General features: G+C 40.8%; 1 long non-coding RNA gene across 1 annotated transcript; it reads left to right on the top strand.

The window, feature by feature from the left end:
• Nucleotides 1–431: 431 nt before the first annotated feature.
• Nucleotides 432–4,230, top strand: LOC127831819 (uncharacterized). The gene is made up of 5 exons (XR_008026511.1): nucleotides 432–649; nucleotides 2,146–2,238; nucleotides 2,700–2,741; nucleotides 3,098–3,307; nucleotides 4,115–4,230. It is a non-coding gene; the product is annotated as an uncharacterized LOC127831819 (long non-coding RNA).
• The last annotated feature ends 14,195 nt before the right edge of the window (nucleotides 4,231–18,425 follow it).

Raw genomic sequence — 18,425 nt, 5'->3', positions numbered from 1 at the left:
AATTACTATAAGACAAAACCATAAATTTTGAAATGATGAAAATAGTCCATAACATTAGCGACTTAAGCAAGTGTTTCTTCAAAGTTAATAAGAGTTATCGAGAAATTGGGGCACATTAATGCAAGTATAGTTTCACTGTCTTTGTCTTTTAAACAGAACAAAAACGTACTGTTTGGTCTACTCCTTTCTAGAAGAAAAGATAAAGATAACATTCACTGATGATCAGTCACAAAACAGCGTAAGTGTTTTTTCCGAAATAAATGCACAACAATTTGATAAAATCACATTTAAATCCGTGTGTAAATCCTAGTATGATACATGTATTTTGTCGTCTTCATGTGTTGATATTGTTGGTGTTTCGTTATCAAAAGCGAATCAAATTTACAGTTGTGATAGTAGATTCGAGTATATATATATCAAATTTGGAGCATTGCTACAGTGGTGTAACTGCTTATTTAGCTCATATTTGATAGACTGTTCTAGACTAAGAAGGCAACTATTGATTGTTGTTTTTATAAAAACTCGAAATGTTAAGTGTGTTTTCTGAATCAGAACAAATAAACAACTTCAAGACATCCGTAATTAAGGTATAAAAAGACAACAGCGACCTTATGTTTTCATCGACTACAAAAGACCTCCTTCTTAAAGGGTGAGTGGACTATTTTAATTTGTTTATGCTTTTTTTATTGGTGATGCCTTCATTTAGATAATTTATCAATTACCGCTTATTGTATTTGAAAAGTTTTGAGCGCGTATGTCGGCCATGTATTGATCACTAGATTCGGTACTTGATATTTTTGTTACCGCTTCTTAAGGAAATTTGGTTTTAAATAATCTCCAAATCAAAACTTATTAAAATAATATGCACATGGACACCTTTATGTTCCTTTATGGTATTTACAGTTATACCAATTGTCAGTGTGGGCAAGTTGCCATTTAACAAATAAAAATCTTAAGAATATTGACAATCTAAACGCGTGTGCACGTCACAACATTTTAATTATTACACAGCGTGTTTGTGTCACTGCGACGAAATGCTTCAAAACTAGTATGCATCACAATATAATACATATTTATTAGTTTATGAAAATATGTGTATGGCATAGAATTATATTCACTTGATTTATCATTTGACACTCGTGTGAATCGGCAGACGTAATGTTATAAATAAGTCAAGCGCACGTTGACCTAAATAAGTCAATTATTTGTCTGATGCGCACGACGATAGACGTATGGTAATAATTAATATTTGAAAGATACTTTCACCGAACTATGCTTATGACAATTATTCAACGAGCCATTGGCGCGAGATTAAATAAGACACATTATCAAGTAAAATAGTGTTACAAATATTTATTTAGTATAAACCAATGGTATCGAAACTTTTATATGCGGATCCCAAATGAATGTTCAAAGAACTAATGTTACTTTAATCATTCTTAACATAAGCGTCATTTCCACATTGACCGCTGTAAGCGCAGTAAAAGCATTCAATAAGTGGCGAATACATACATTAATATAATGATACAATTATTTGTAATTTATTATTTCATACATTTAAAGTCCAATCTTTACAATGTTATCAGTTTGTAAAATATCAGTTTAATAATGTACGAAATGAAAGCATTTAAGGTTTTTTTTATCTGCAATTTTTATAAGCGAAATATTTAACACTAAGAGTTCTTTTGATCTGCAACTGTATTTTCATTTTCGTTATGTTTAATGCATCATCGGCGCGAGTTCTTAAAACATGTATAACAAATGACTCTTATAAACAATCGATACAGTAATGTAATAGCCAGTGATATAGTTAATATAGTGGGTTAATGAATCTGAGCTGTGAACGTTCCTTTTGAAATTGCAATCGGATACTAAAGACAACAAAGTAACTGTAATTATAAATTATTGTTGTGTTGTACTTTTTTTTAAATTAAATTCGCATTCAATATTATAAATGCGTGTTTATATAAATAAATAGCATGGCCTTTGTTGTATAAATAACAATATTTTATTTTTTTTGCTCAATTATAATATATACCCATATTTTCAAATAAAATGCAACGAAAAAAATCCAAATCTCCTATAAATACTTGTCACCGATATTATGGCATCAATGAAGTCTTTACACGTTGACTTTTCTTTTAGTTCCTCTTCCTGCATCAAGGAGCTGAAAAACATCCAACATGAAGGCTACACTGCTCTGCGCTTTCTTTGCCGTCTTCCTGGCCACCTCGTGTGGTAAGTCAGTAGTTTCATTACTCTTTTCTGTTCTTACAAATTAAAAGTAAACCAGAAAGCGTTAACTTATCGTTTAATCTATAGATAATAGTATAGTGTATGCCCATATCTTTATTTACATATGTACCATTTATCCGATTTGTACTACAATGTAGAATCATTAGTTTAAAATGTTTATAATAAAATAATTCAATTTCTCAGCATTTCCTTTTTTATGAATTTCCTCAATGTTTAGGAAAACATGTTTTGCATTCAAATATTCACTCAAATATACGAATCTTCAAGCAAATCGTTTGAAAACACAAAGAAAGGTCAATATTTGATTAACACGACGGTTTGTTTCTTATGCAAAATACATCAAGACAGAATCGTAAACACCATTCTTTTAAAATCCAGCTAACGATGGATGTCTCGTTTTTAGTAATTGTATTTACACTGCTTATATATATATTTCATTCAAGTCTTCGGAAAGCCCGTCAACAATGTCAGAGGATTGGGCGGCGGTAAGTAGATCATTCTAAGAGCAGCGTAGAAGTCAAATGAATTTCCTAACATTTGATGTACATCACAGTCAGTCAAATGCGTTCACTGTGAAAATTATCTTGTCGTTTTATACGCATAAATATTACAACTTAATTATATTTATGTATAACACACTCTTTTCAGAAATAATAATTATTTTATATCACAAACGAAGTAACTGAGCATGCAAAACATATCTATAATATTTCTCTATTTATAAGCTTTAGTATAGTATATTCTTCAATTGTATAAATGGGTACATAATAAGAAAGAAATAAAATTAGCAATAGCTGTATAACTCTAAGAGAGTGAAATGCCGACCTACATCCCACTGCAGGAATGGGCGGTAAGGAAATGATGTACGAATTTGATGGCGAGATGGGCGACGATGGAATGATGTACGACTATGATGGCATTTGGACCGCTGGACAAATGGGAGACCGTAACGTAGGAAAGTGTAAGAAGTGGTGCTGGACAACGTGGCAAAGGTGGTGGCGGTTACAAATTTGCTGCCAAAGAATCTAGATACTAGATCAACAAAGCACAAGTAAGATGCTGGTGATAATGTCACAGCAAATGACACTGTTTGAGCCTCGTTCCGGGAAAACTGGGCTTAATGCATGTGCGTCAAGTTTTGTCCCAAATTTGCATGTGTAATCCGCACAGGCTAATAAGCGACGATACTTTCAGCTTTTAAAGAATGTTCCGGTTCAAGGAAGACTATCTTTAACGAAAATCCAATTTAGACGGAAAGTGTTGTCCCTGACTAGCCTTTGTGGATTTCACAGGCCAGTCTGGAAAGACACTTAACGCAAATGTATTAAGCTCAGTTTTCCCAGAACGAGGCTCATTTCATTCTTTGTTGTAAATTAGAGATGCGAGTAAGCGCATTTAAGAGAGGCACTTCAAGCCCATACGACTAACCTTCATAATTTGGTCTTGAAGATAACAACTTATTAACAATACAAATTAACAATTTAACAATTAAATCGGTTTAGCACAGGTATATAATCACAGGATATTCATTATAAATACACATACTTGGTTATGTTAAATGCAGATTGTCAACAGGCACGTACAGTTAAAAAAAAAGAAATCAAAAGCACGAAATATCATCCATAAAGACTGTACTCTTAATTTAACAGTTTTTTAAGTAAATACAAGTAATTAAACACGATTGTTTTTCTTGAAAGACGTCTTGATGTCTGCAGAATCATGATAATTTAATATGTTCAAAAACACTTAAAACTGATGTTTGTTGATCAATTAAAAAACGTATATCATGCGTACGTACGTATTTTGTTATTTAGCAATTGATTTGTCATTTATCCCTTAAATTCGTTTTCACTTTCAGGACAAACACCCCGGATTACGGATTGGACTGGCACTCGATATCAATGTATCAATATATATAAAAATATCAATATATTATGTGCATTAAAAAGTAAAAAAATAAAAATATAAATGTAACATTGGGGTTGTTTTATTACTAGCAACATGTTATATATACATGTACATTTACTAGAAATAAATTGGACGTTTAGCAAGGTAGCATTACTGTGCATTTTATGCATAGGAAAAGCTTTCTATAGCACACGCTGTTGCGCAAATTCGCGGTAGTAAAAGTAAGCGTTAATTCGCACTCTTAATTTCGTAGAACGTTTAACTCGACTCTGAGTCATGCATGAAGAAAGCTGACGTCAAAGTAAAACAATGAAAATGTCTGTTGTCGAATCGGTCATTTATTTTTAATTTCTCGTTGTCAAAACCTTAGACCAAACAGATTAAATACGTGTTCATCCATTAATGAAATACCTATTCAATGTTCAAACGGGTAATCCCTTATAACATTCTGAAGTGGCGCTTCGTGATATGTTGCGTAATTCTAACAATTATAATTTTGTAATAAAATCCGCGTCATGCGAAAATGGGTTATATGCCGAATATTGTATGCGACCAATGTAGCTCTTGACTGGCATGCGCATTTGCGCAGTCTGGCAAGGAGCTACCCTGTTCGCAATAGAGTCACGCATTACTTCGCGGTGTCTTTAGCGGACATGCTGACTCCTCACTAGATGCTCATTTTGCATAAGACTCATTATCGCATAACGCATGTCATATGAATAGACACATTACATTTCAAAACGGCAAGAAAAGTTTGAGATACGTTAATCTCGATGGTGTTCTGTAAATATAAAAAACATACCCTATTTTCTTGCTTGCTCGGCTGGCAAATTACAAACGTGCTCGTTTAATACTTAATTATATTCTTTGTATAAAGCTCTTGGCATATTTTGGCGTATAGTGACAAAAAGGAAACGCAATGAATCACGTATTTGATCGTGACATTTTGCAACAAATCTAAGATGATGATGCGTGTATATCCCTTTTTTCATTCACGCAGTTGAGTCGATTGAACGCGATTGAAATAGAGCGATAATGAAATCACTTCTTCTTCACACATGTTACGATTGACAGCGCTTGTATGTTTATAAACTCACATGTTTCCCACAATTACCCACTTTTGTGTTCCATTCTTCTCCAACGATGGGACCCACTTTCTCTAAATTATACTAGCCGCGATCTGTGAAAACGGTACTGAATGCATGTCCGCACAGGTTAATCATACACGACACTTACAGCGTCCACCGAATTTCCGTTTTAGAAGAGACTTTCTTTAAACAAAAAATACATAAATGCGGAAAGTGACGGCCCTGATAGGCCTGCGCGGACTGCATAATTAAGTCTGAGACGACACAGTACGCACATGCATTAAGCACAGTTTTTTTTCCAGGAAGCGGCTCAAATTGTAACAGTTTAGACGATTGCAATTGAAATGCAAAAGAACACACATATTCTAAATTTATTGCTGGTCCACCATCTAATATCTAACATACCATGTGTTTTTTTTAAATAAGCGTTTTCTATATTTTAAGCTTAAGCAATTGGGTTGATTGAAATTGCACTAAATGTTATAAATGATTTACTAGGCCTGGACTTCCGCTTCCCCGATCTTGCCCAAAGCTAATGTGTTGTGCTTGAATTGCATATTAAATGTTAATACAAAAGATAACTGTTAATGGCCGGTATCACTAACCCATAACAGATACATAACACCGGAAGTTGCTGAAGGAAACATTCGAATGGAACGTGGGTTGGAGGAGAAAACACGCGCAGCAAACTCATCCAAAAATTGATACATGTACACCGCAAACTGATCCAAAAATTGATACATGTACACCACCACCAGTGTTTAAGAGGCTTATTTGTTCGCAGATTACAAAGTGCCAAGTAGACACTTATTGCGTTATTATACAACTTTTGTAACGCAATATCATTGGTGCATGTTTAATGTGTTTGCACTTTTATATCCATCTTTAATATGGTTTACCTTATGTTTTGTAGTGTTTCTGTCAGTAAGCTCTTCGTGGGTTTCGTCTACAATTACTACAACTACCAGCAATAACACTATTTTAGGTAGCAATGACACTTAACTAGTTTTCTCACCGGGTGATCGACTGGAAACCTTGTCAGGATGGCAGACGTTGTCCTCGGCAGCATACGCTTCGAGGGAAACACTCGTCTGTTAACGTGCTCGGCTACATGCCACTGATCCTCCTGGGAACACTCACGTCACGCACAAGCTACTCCTCCAGGGCAACACACACAGTCACAGGCTAATACTTACGTCACAGGCTAATACTTATCCTCCTTGAAATACTTACCTTAGGGCATCTATCCTCCTGGCAATACTTACCTCAGGGCATCACATCCGTTCACGTCTACGGACTTGGTAGCAAGAGCGCGGGGTCATCTAGAACGCTCCAAGCAGTCATCAGCCTCAGTCCGATTGGCCGCACGTCTCCACCTCAGGCAGCATGACCCGACAGCATGCGCGTGTCAAAAGCCGGGCACCAACTCTGCATGAGGGTGTGAACAGATTGCCACAGGCACTATACTCCCCTCACTTTTCTCCTTTTGGGACGGTCCCCTACTCATCAAAGGAGTCGTCCCGCCGCGGACGTCCCATGCATCCCGAGGAAGTGTATTACAATCTCTCGGACCTAATGCCCCTTTCGTAAGCAAGGAGGGTGCCTTCGCCATGCAATTTACTCCCGGACCGTAGCGACCTCGAGTAAGTGTCATAGTCGTCCCGCCGAAGACGTCCCGTCGCACCAAGGAAGTACATTAACTATCTCTCGGACCATATGCTCCTTTCGTAAGCAAGGGGGTCGCCTTTGCCATTCAATGTACTCGTGGACCGCAGCGACCTAGCGGAACTATGACCGTGCGCGGACTCCCTTAAGTCGGGACAACCTAATTGATTCAATAGCTACTGACACACCGCATCGTGCGCAGAATGGGGGCCTCAACCCTAGATAGGTGGTCACGCCTCAACTCATTAAGCCAACGGTCGGCCATGTCCGACACCGGTCTGAACATATTGGTATTACTTGTTTACTTATGTATTTATCCGTAATTTCTTCTACTTGTATCTACATATTTGCCGGTTTTCGTACGAACACCCATAATATTTTAATATGCATGCATACCGCAACATAGGCTTTATAACCTCCATAAAATGTCAGTGACCCCTGGTCTGTAATAAAAAAGGAAAATAAAATGCGAACATTTTAGTAATGATTTATATTGCCGTTCACAACCACATGCCGGGATCTGAAAGATGATCTATTTCCACCGGCCCAAGGACCTTTAACAAAAAACAGGAAATAAGAAACTCGGAGATAAATGGGCACGCCCAGCCAGTTCATCCACAAAGCTTGAAACATTGACAGCCTTCGGCTGCGAACAGTTATACTAAAATTTCAATAAAAACGTATCAATTGCATGGGCAAAGCATGAAACAAAGGTTGAGAACAAAATTCAGTTTTTCTCGAAATACATGAAGGAAGCACTGAAAACAACATGTACTAAACAAGATGCAAGCATCTCAGAGATAAATTGTATATATATATATATATATATATATATATATATATATATATACATGAGAACACACCATCAGTCAAGGCACGAACTGACCTTCAGGATGTCAAAATATTAAAAGGTCTACAATGCTTGCATTTTAACTAGTCAATAACAATATTTAAATAATGCTAATGTTGTTTCTACATATTTTCGGGTGGCAATACCAACCCCAGCATCTCCACTAACACTCAGGGAACATGTTCACTTTGCATATTTACATTTACAAAAATAATTGATCCTATTCACTATCAAATTAAGCCATTCATGTCTTGCCAGCAAGCACAATAAACAACCGTCATTCTGTAGGCAAGAAATAATGTTACTAAATTATAACTAAACAAGAAAAATGAAAGAAATCAGCCAACGAGTTCCATTCACGGGAACCCGTCCAAAGACAAAACGAACCAAAACAGAAAATAATAATGAACTGGTGGGCGAGGCCTCACTTTCTGACATGGCGGTTAGAGGCGTATGTACATAATAAAGAATTACTGAGGGTCATTAAACCCCACCACCACCCTTTACCAGTTTAAACGGTACAGTGTCCGAGTGTTGGCCACTGTGGCTTCTAACACATTTATAGATTTTGAACTTCAGTAAGGAAAGTAACTGAATTGACACACTGCGGTCAACGAAACACCAAAAAGTAACCAAACATATTGACAGGGGCAGCTTTAAGTTAATGGAAACTGAATAAAGCAGACAAACTACTAAAGTAATCCACTCCCACCCTTTAACAATTGTCGCGGTACAACCTCCAGCCCCGACATTCGCTCTAACACTTACCCAATTTCCACCGCTGGGACCGCTCCCAACGGCGAGAACTTGAGGGTCGCTATCCTTCAGAGTCACGCCCGAAAGGCCCTCGAGACCCATCCTCCCGACGCTTAGGGCCAAACCTTGCTGTTCTTTGCGCTCATGTCACCCAGGAGTTACCTGGGGCGACTTCGTAACCGCACGCACCGCTCGGGCGGTTTACCGCGGGGGCGCAATAACTAGACGGATTCCTCTGGGTGTTAGAAGAGGGAACCCTAAGACTGGACAACTCACGGCTGTTTACCGAGGTGTTCTCATAGCTGGAAAACTCCTGCTGGCGGTTACCGGTGGGATACCGTGGTGCTCCATCCCTGCTTGTTTTTGCCAGCGGGATTTCCGTAGCTGGACGACTCTACCGCTGTTCTCCCAAAGCTGGGCAACCCCTGCTGGTTTTTGCCAGCGGAATACCCGTAGCTGGACTACTCTACTGCTGTGCTCCCAAAGCTGGGCAACCCCTGCTGGTTTTTTGCCAGCGGGATTTCCGTAGCTGGACGACTCTACCGCTGTGCTCATAAAGCTGGGCAACCCTTGCTGGCTTTTGCACGCGGGATTCCTGTAGCTAGACGATTCTACCACTGTGCTTCTAAAGATGGGCAACCCCTGCTGGTTTTTGCCAGCGGGATTCCCGTAGCTAGACGACTCTACCGATGTGGACCCAAAGCTGGGCAACCCCTGCTGGTTTTCCGTAGCTGGACGACTCTACAGCTGTGCTTCCAAAGCTGGGCAAACCCTGCTGGTTTTTGCCAGCGGGATTTCCGTAGCTGGACGACTCTACCGCTGTGCTCCCAAAACTGAACAACCCCTGCTGGTTTTTGCCAGTGGGATTCCCATAGTTGAACAACACCTGTTGACTGTCTTATGCGGTGCTCCCATAGCTGGACGACTCCTGCAACTCAGGATACGGCTTGCCGCTGTTGTCTCCTTCCGCTGTTGCTTCATCGTCTCCGACGCCGCCAGTCTCACCGTTGACTCCTACAGTGATCATGTCGGTGCACACCCCAATGTGACGCACAATAACGCGAACTGTTGGTAGCGCCAACGGTACCGAATCATCGATGTCTTCGGTGAACGCGTCTTTACTGCCGCCGACGCCGCCAGTCTCACCGTTGCCTTCTTCAGTTCTCATGTCGGTGCACACCCCAATACGACGGACAATTGCACAAAATTGCACGGTCGGCAGCTTGCTGTAACCAGTGGAGGCTCGGTAACCGCACGCTTTGTTCCAGCGGTCTCCCGATGTTACGCCATAACCGGACGCCCTGTTCCGACGATCTGCCGCGGTGACACCACAACCGAACGCTTTCCCCCGGATGTCTTCAGCGGTGACGCCAGCCGGATCCGCATGTCTGGCGGTCGGGGTGGTCCTATCTCTAAACTGGACCGCCACCCGCTGCACGCGAAACGCACCGACGCAACCAGAACCCCCATGGTCCCGCCCAGTGCTCCCATTGGTGACCATCTGTTAATCACGGACGACTTCTGGACTGCGTCATGCACGTGGTTGGTATGCTGTTGGCCTCCCCCTCGAGGCTCAAAACCTGCCTATCAAAAATAATAGTGGCCCTGCCCTGATTCATCAAAATGTCGAAACCAAGTAGCATATCGACATCTGTCGGAGCTACATACAAGTGCTCCTGATACTAGCAGTTACCAATGTTTAACTTAACTGGGCCTATGACAAAACCCTGCATGGCAGCGTTCATTCATGTCATCAACAGCTTGACATCAATACGCTTGGGAGGTGGCTGCTTCATAGCCTTATAAACCCGATCTGAGATGAGGCTGACCTCCGCTACCGAATCAACCACTGCATCAACCATTACGTTACCAACCTGAACCTTCAAACAAAACTGCGCAGCTGAACCCAACTAGATGACGCGACCTACTTCCGGTTAACTCTGCTTCTCAACCGCCTCGGTCACTGACAGCGGTATCGACTCATTGTTGGCCACGGACCCGGCGCCCACATGACAACCACACCAAAATGTTCCAAATCACCAAACAAGCAGGATGTGCCACGGCTCGCTATCCCTGGATATTTGCCCCAATTCGAACCATATCTTCCTCGCTTCGATCCCTCGGGGCGGACATTTGAATTTTGGTATCTGCTTCGGTACCCGTTGTTTCGCCGGTTCCCGGCGCTCCCATGGTAAGCATTTGGGCCGGATCCCCTTTCGTAGGCATGTTGGTTCCTATGCCCACGTATTCCGCCGCCACCCGTACCCTCGGGATACCTAACCTGGCGTTGCTTGATGAACCCCCGGTTCTGGGTGCCGTCTTCATTGGAACCTTCGGCCGCATACTCGCCATACAGTCCCTCGTCTCCATCGGAACGGAACACCTGAACCGATTGTCTGACGCGGGAATCATCGTCCTGGCTCCCAAAAGAGTTCGACAATCGCTCCACATAACCTAGTAGTTGATAGACCACCTGGGTCAATTTGTCGACCGCCGACCTACTTACCGCATATGGAGTAGATGCTCTTTTAACCTCGTTAACACACCTCGACTCTTTTCGCTCACCCTCTTGTCTATCCCTAGGAGCCGCGGCGAAAACAGACTGAACATGGTTGAACAGTTTTATCTTGTCAAACGCATCCCCCATAGAGGCAGGAATCTGGAAGCTCACATGCTTGCCGGCCTCTTTGTCAAGCAAACCCTGACAAAACTTCGCCACTGCCTGCTCAGTGGCGTACGCATAGGGCAGATCACGAAATGCCGTTGTTGCAAGCGTCAGCACCCGATCAGACCAATCGTCTAGGGACTCGTTAACTTCTTCTTGGACATCCGGGAAATGGCCCTGCGCGGTGGCTTGGAGCTCCATGGCACCAAAGCGCTCCTGAAGCCGCTGCATAAGCTCGGCGTAAGGTAACGTCTCTCTCGCTTCAGTCAGTAACGCATAAAAGTCCACTGCCTTATCAGTTAAACACCAGCCCATACAAACACCGCATTCTTCGTCAGACCAATCTTGCATCCTGGCGTGACGCTCAAACTTCCTCTTAAACAACAGCCCATTCCTGCACCCATCAAATAGTAGGCTCTTTGGCAGCTTGGTCAAAACATCCCGATCCCGCTTGGTCGGGGGGTTAATTGGGACTGGAGGGCTTGTCTGAACGGGGACACTGCTGGGTAGGGTAAGGTTACCTGCAACGGGTGGATTGTTGGGTGCGAGGTAATAACCTACGATAGGTAAATTGCTTGCTATTGGAAGGTCAACTACAACCGGTAGGGTGATGGCACGAGAAAGCTGCTCATAACAGGTGGATTGCTTGTGATGGAAGAGCCACTCGACGAAAGGTGGGTTGCTTGGCATGGGAAAGCTACTCACGACAGGAGAAATTGGTTGGGAACGGTCTCGCGGAAGTCTCCCTTAATTGCGCCGGCACGTCGTAACCTTGCCGCGCGACGGGGCCTATGCGCTGAATGGGCCATGGAGAAGGCCTCTGAAGTAACCGAGCGACAAGGGCTTCTTCGCCGAGGTCGATTGATTGCCCTACCAGCCCTCATCTGGGGCAAGCCTAACGACTGTGGCGGGGCAGGGACGCTTGATGCGACCTCAGACGGTATCGGCATGCCCGTCACCACCACAGAGTCCGGTTGCAACAACAAACGCTTTTGAAACAAAGGCTTTGCAAACTGGGGAAGGAAATATCACCATATCCCCGGGAGCTCCTCCCATCGAGTGATGTCCGCCTCTAAATCTGATATTTGAGAGGCTAGCTCTGCCTTCATCCGGTCCTGAGCCTCGGGGTCCTGGTTTAGGTATGGCGTGCTTACGAACCGTGGCTCGGGGGCCATGGACCTACTTAGGGATTCCCAATCAATAAGGTCTTCTTCCGTTTCACTGGCCAGGGATTCCTCTACCAGCATGGGTTTTTCTGAAAACTCTAGCTGGTCCAACTCCCTATCACTGAGGGGCCGCTTAATCAGAACCTCCAAGGTGTCAAGGTCTGGGTTACCTGACCCTTGTCTAAGTTGGACAATGACCCGCGCCAATTTGGGCCCTATTCCAGAGATAAACATCAATGTTTTTGGGGGGTCGAAATTTACCCATATGAGTTGAGGACCCGGCGAAATATATCGAGCACAACAAAAGAGAATGGAAGAACACAGCACACACACACACACACACACACACACACACGCTCGCACGCACGCACGCACGCACGCACACACGCACGCACGCACACACACACACACACACACACACCCGCACACACACACACACACACACACACACGCACGCACGCACGCACGCACACACACACGCACAATATGTCAATCAATTTATTTCAACAAAATGATTAATTGCCCATTATAAACCAATTAAATAACCACAACCATTGCACCGCTCCAAACCAAAACAATACCCGATCCGCACTCTTTAAGCTACGCCATCATCAACTTGTTCATAAACACCTATTTCATGGCACACTGTTTATATTGTCAGCGACGCAGGCGTTGAAAACATTCAGGTCATCTGGTGCACTTAATCTGCACCAATGATCACGCGACCTCGAATGCGAACAAGATAAATTCCCAGCAATATGACCACGTGGTCACCTTGCAGCACGTCTGAAAATAGACGGCTGTTGCGTATTAGACGTCTAGCATAGACCACTGAACATTGCCATTGTATTAAACAACAAACAAGACAAATGAACAAATTACTAGTAAATACTATTCGTGGTTCACTACCTTTCAGGATGCCGCTTTTGCGAAAAAACCAGCCTAACCGTTGAACACAATTTTCACTTCATCCCATTTCTGACACCATTGTAGTGTTTCATGTCGGTTAGCTCTTCAGTGGGTTTCGTCTACAATTACTACAACAACTAGCAATGACACTATTTTAGGTAGCAATGACACTTTTTTCTAGTCTTCTCACCGGGTCATCGACCGGAAACCTTGTCAGGATGGCAGACATCGTCCTCGGCAGTACACGCTTCGAGGGAAAATGGAAACGCTCGTCTGTATCGTCCTCGGCTTCACGCCACTGGCTAATCCTCCAGGGCAACACACACAGTCACAGGCTAATACTTACGTAGCAGGACTAATACTTATCCTCCTGGAAATACTTACCTCAGGGCATCTATCCTCCTGGCAATACTTACCTCAGGGCATCACATCCGTTCACGCTGCAGACTGGGTAGCAAGAGCGCGGGGTCATCTAGAACGCCCCCTGCAGGCATAAGCCTCCATCCGATTGGTCGCACGTCTCCACCTCAGACAGCATGACCCGATAGCATGCGCGTGTCACAAGCCGGGCGCCAACTCTGCATTGGGGTGTGTCACCAGATGGTCACCGGCACTTAAGTTTTATAAAAACGTCTAAGACGACACAAAGAAATAAACAAAATTTGAGCATATTATGGCACGTTTTCATTTTTATTAAACATGAAGTATAAAACCTGAGAGTGATTTTTTCAAGAAGTCATCGACAACTAAATTAAACCTTTCCAACTAAACCTTCAGCGTAGTATGCTGTGTCCTGATCGGCACCTACATGCCTGCGACGATCACTAGTTCTTCCCATGCGGAGAAAACTTGACCTAATGCGTGTGCGTAAAGTGTCGTCCAAGATAAGATTGTGCAGCCCGCAAATGCATTAAACCCCGTTTTCCCAGAACGTTGATATATTAATTATAAATAGCTTTTTATCTTGCAAAAATGGTTTCCCAACATATTTTGCGTCCGCATGGTATTCGTACATTTATTTTCTTGTAGACTGGTATCATTTTCGCACGAGCGTTCAGACAAACATAGATACACTCCATTGGTCGTTTCCGGCTCGGGTACTACTTACATGTGCCCCGGGTACTCTTAAGTATACTTACATGTACCCCGGGTACGGTAAATATACTAAAGCGTATCAGGGAAATTTTAACGATTAATCGGTCGTTGTCGGCAATTTTTTTGTATTATTTATGTTCACATTTATGTCAATTGTTTGTTAAATGGCCTCTATAATATCGAACGTCTTTTTCAAAAATACGTTGGCACTAAGGTGACATCACCGCTTCAAAACAAAAGAAGTCGGGAAAACACAAGTTCTGTTTTCCCGTCTCCGAAAAAAATTAACTCGGGGAAACACAAAATAAGTCTTTTTTTTTTACGAGTTAATTTTTTTGGAGATGGGAAAACAGAACTTGTGTTTTCCCGACTTGCATTTTTTTTGGACTCGGGGGAAACACAATCGCTATATTGTGCCCACAAGATAATCGGCCAATCAAAGATGCGGATTATATTGAGGGAACAAGATACTATCTTGTTCCCGCAAAATAATCAGCCAATGAAAACGTCCCTAGTATACAGAAGTTGTAGCAGCGGTCAAAGACAACTCTTCAAATGACAACACTACTTCCTCCATATAATCCGCGTCTGTGATTGGCCGATTATCTTGTGCGCACACTATAGCGATTGTGTTACCCCCGACTCTAAAAAAAAAAAATCTTGGGAAAACAGAATTTTTGATTTCCCGAGTCCAAACAAAAATTAAGTCGGGAAAACAGAGCTTCTGTTTTCCCAAGTCCAAACAAAAAATAACTCGTGAACACAAACTTATTTTGTGTTTCCCCGAGTTACCTTTTTTGGAGACGGGAAAACAGAACTTGTGTTTTCCCGACTTCTTTTTTTTTGGAGCGGTGATGTCACCTTAGTGCCACCGTACAAAAAGCATAATGATGCAGATGGGTTTTTCAAAACAAAAGTTTGTTTAAGATAAACAGTATCGTTGTACGGTAATTAGTAGCGCGTTTTACGACATCGGATTTTGGGCGGGAATACAACTCGGGTACTGTATAATACCGACCGGGTAAGTTTAAGTATATTTACCGTACCCAGGGTACATGTAAGTATACTTAAGAGTACCCGTGGAACATGTAAGTAGTACCCGAAGCCGACAATGACCAATCGACCCATAGATACAAGTTCGTAAACCAAGTTGTTTTAACGTTTCGTCAAAATGGCAATTTAAAGAAAAAATACATTCTTAAAAAACTGTAAATGAGGCGGTGTTATACCACATATTACGTAGACTCTTTCCGGAAAAAAGCTTCGTTTATTAATATTCATTTTTTTCAAATTTATAAAAAATAAACATGTTTACAGACGCATAATGATTTAATAATTTATATATTATAAACTTTCATTAACAATGAACAAAACCCACGTGTCTTCATTCCTTCTTAATATATCATTTTGTGGCATAATACACAGTGATGTACACTGAAACAGATAACAACTCGCAGAAACATCATGTTTAACATTTTCTGGGAAAGTTCCAATTACTTATTTAATGTAGTTCATGTTAATTCATAAAGTCAGAATGATGTACCCTGTGTTTACCAATACTCACAACATCACCACCCTTTGTCTCATCTAATTGTAGTAAATGCATATTTCAAAATTTCCCGTAGTAAAAGGCATGAGGCAAATCAAATACAGCATACTGCGTGTTTGCAGGCTTTTGAATGTTTCGGCTGTGTTAGAAACTGTGCGTTTGCAGGCTTTTGACTGTTTCGGCTGTTTTAGTAACTGCGTGTTTGCAGGGTTTGGACTGTTTCGGCTGTGTTAGTAACTGCGTGTTTGCAGGATTTTGACTGTTTCGGCTGTGTTAGTAACTGCAGGTTTTAAAGCTTCTGTCTGTTTCGTCTGTTTTAGTAAGGACAGGGAACTCAATTCGCCATTGCAGAATTGCATATTTTTGTTTTAAATTAATTGAGTTAAGCATGTCGCAAGTGCTTTAAATCATATCTTAACAAACGGGTAAGCTGCACATTTTGTAAAAACTTGTTAACATATAATAAAAGCAGCTTAAAAGGACAGTGAGCAGTTCAATCGACAGAACTCTCCAAATTATTATATCGTTTCGCGTTGCAACGCTTTATAATTTTCAGGTTTTTAAATCGTCAAAAGATGCATTTAATTGATAATTTAGAGCACGTAGAGCACGGTTAATGTTCAGTATTACTGTTTCCACACAAATATCATCACTAAAACGAAACTTTGCGAATCTGAAACAACGTTTTTTAATTTTGTCAATTTACGAAAACGTGAAAATGGTGAGATGGCCTTTAATGGTAGACGATTTTGTCTTTGCAGTTAAATGCTTTGAGAATATATCTCGTCCAAGTGTGAGGTTTGTGCGCTTAAACGGTTTGCAACATCCGATGATTTGCTTCGAATGTATTGTTCAAAGGCTTTCAAACTACTCGTAGAAATGATTGAATCACCTGGACTGTCTCCAAAATTCTTACGTCGGTTTTTTTTGGATTGGATTAAAGTGTCTTTTTTTTAATTGCAATAAATTTATCAAATATTTTTGACGCAAAACATATCTTAAGCTTTAAATGAAAGTTAGTGGTAAAGTTCACAACACACACGCTTTTTAATTTAAACAATTAACTTGGAAGAAGTAAAACAAATCCATATCATAAGCGACTTAAGAAAGTGTTTCCTAAAGGGACTGTCAACCACGACGACGAAGAAAAGAAAAGTTGTAAAATATCGTATTTTTTACAATTATTAGTTAATATTGATTAAAATATCACGACTGGTATATTACATTACTTGAAAAAAAGTTGTTAAAGTTTCATATTTTCAGTATATTCGGTAATAAATTTTACTGGGTATGTCTACCAGGTAACTACCAGTTAACTATAAATAACGCCAGTAGATTGATCATCATCGTCACGTGGTAAACTCAGGAATGCGAATCGTGCATGCGTAGTGAATTGAATATATTTTATATATAAAATGATCAATCTTCTTGCGTTATTTATAGTGTGTATATCGTTATGTCACCTATTTTCGCGATGTACTTTCGATTTCACATAGAGAAATTTTATCACCGAATATACTGAAAATATGAACTTTTTTAAAGTAATGTAATATACCAGTCATAATATTTTAATCAATATAAACTAATTATTGTAAACAAATACGGTTTTTTAAAACTTTTATTTTTTCGTCATTCGTGGTTGACAGTCCCTTTAAAACTGACTTCAGAATTGTCGAGAAATAGGGGCAAGCGAATGCAATTGAAGTTTCAATTTTTTTGTCTTAAAACCAGAACGAAAGCATCCTGTTTGGTCAAAGTATTTTTAGATAAAGATAGAGATCATTTATGATGAGTCTTTATTGCAAGTAAACATTTAAAGTGGTATGTCCAACATATATCTCACAGTAATTGAAATCTTCAGGTTATAATTCTAGCTTAAGCAATTGGGTTGAGTGAAATTGCATTAAATGTTATACATGATTTACAAGGCCTGGACATCACCTCTTCCCAATCTGGTCCATATCTAATGTGTTGTGTTTGCATTGCATATTAAATCTGAATACAAAAATAAATCTAATAATATGTGGGTCCACGAAAATGGCCAGTATTACTAACCCATAACAGATACAGAACACCGGAAGTTGCTGAAGGCAACATTCAAATGGGACAACGGGTGGAGGGGGAAACACGCGCAACAAACTGATCCAAAAATTGATACATGTACACCACCATCCTCTAGTTTTTTAGAGACTTATATGTTCGCATATTACAAAGTGCCGAGTAAACACGTATTTCGCTATTACAACACTTTTGTAACTCAATATCCATAATGCATGTTTAATGTGTATGCACTTTTATATCCATATTGACTTTGGTTAGCCTTATTTTTTATGAAAACGTCTAAGAGACCCCATACATAAATCAACACAATTTAAGCATATTATGGCACTATTTCATTTTTCAAAATAACGTGGAGTATGAAAACTGAGAGTGATCATTCAAGAAGTCATCGATAACTAAATTAAATCTTTCCAGCACGGTATGCTGTTTTTCTTCCTCATCGGCACTTACAGGCAAG

This window comes from Dreissena polymorpha, chromosome 5, assembly GCF_020536995.1.
Source record: "Dreissena polymorpha isolate Duluth1 chromosome 5, UMN_Dpol_1.0, whole genome shotgun sequence".
In the NCBI taxonomy this organism is placed as follows: Eukaryota; Metazoa; Mollusca; class Bivalvia; order Myida; family Dreissenidae; genus Dreissena; species Dreissena polymorpha.
The sequence above is the reverse complement of the archived record's forward strand: the minus strand, read 5'-3'. Positions and strand labels throughout refer to the sequence as shown.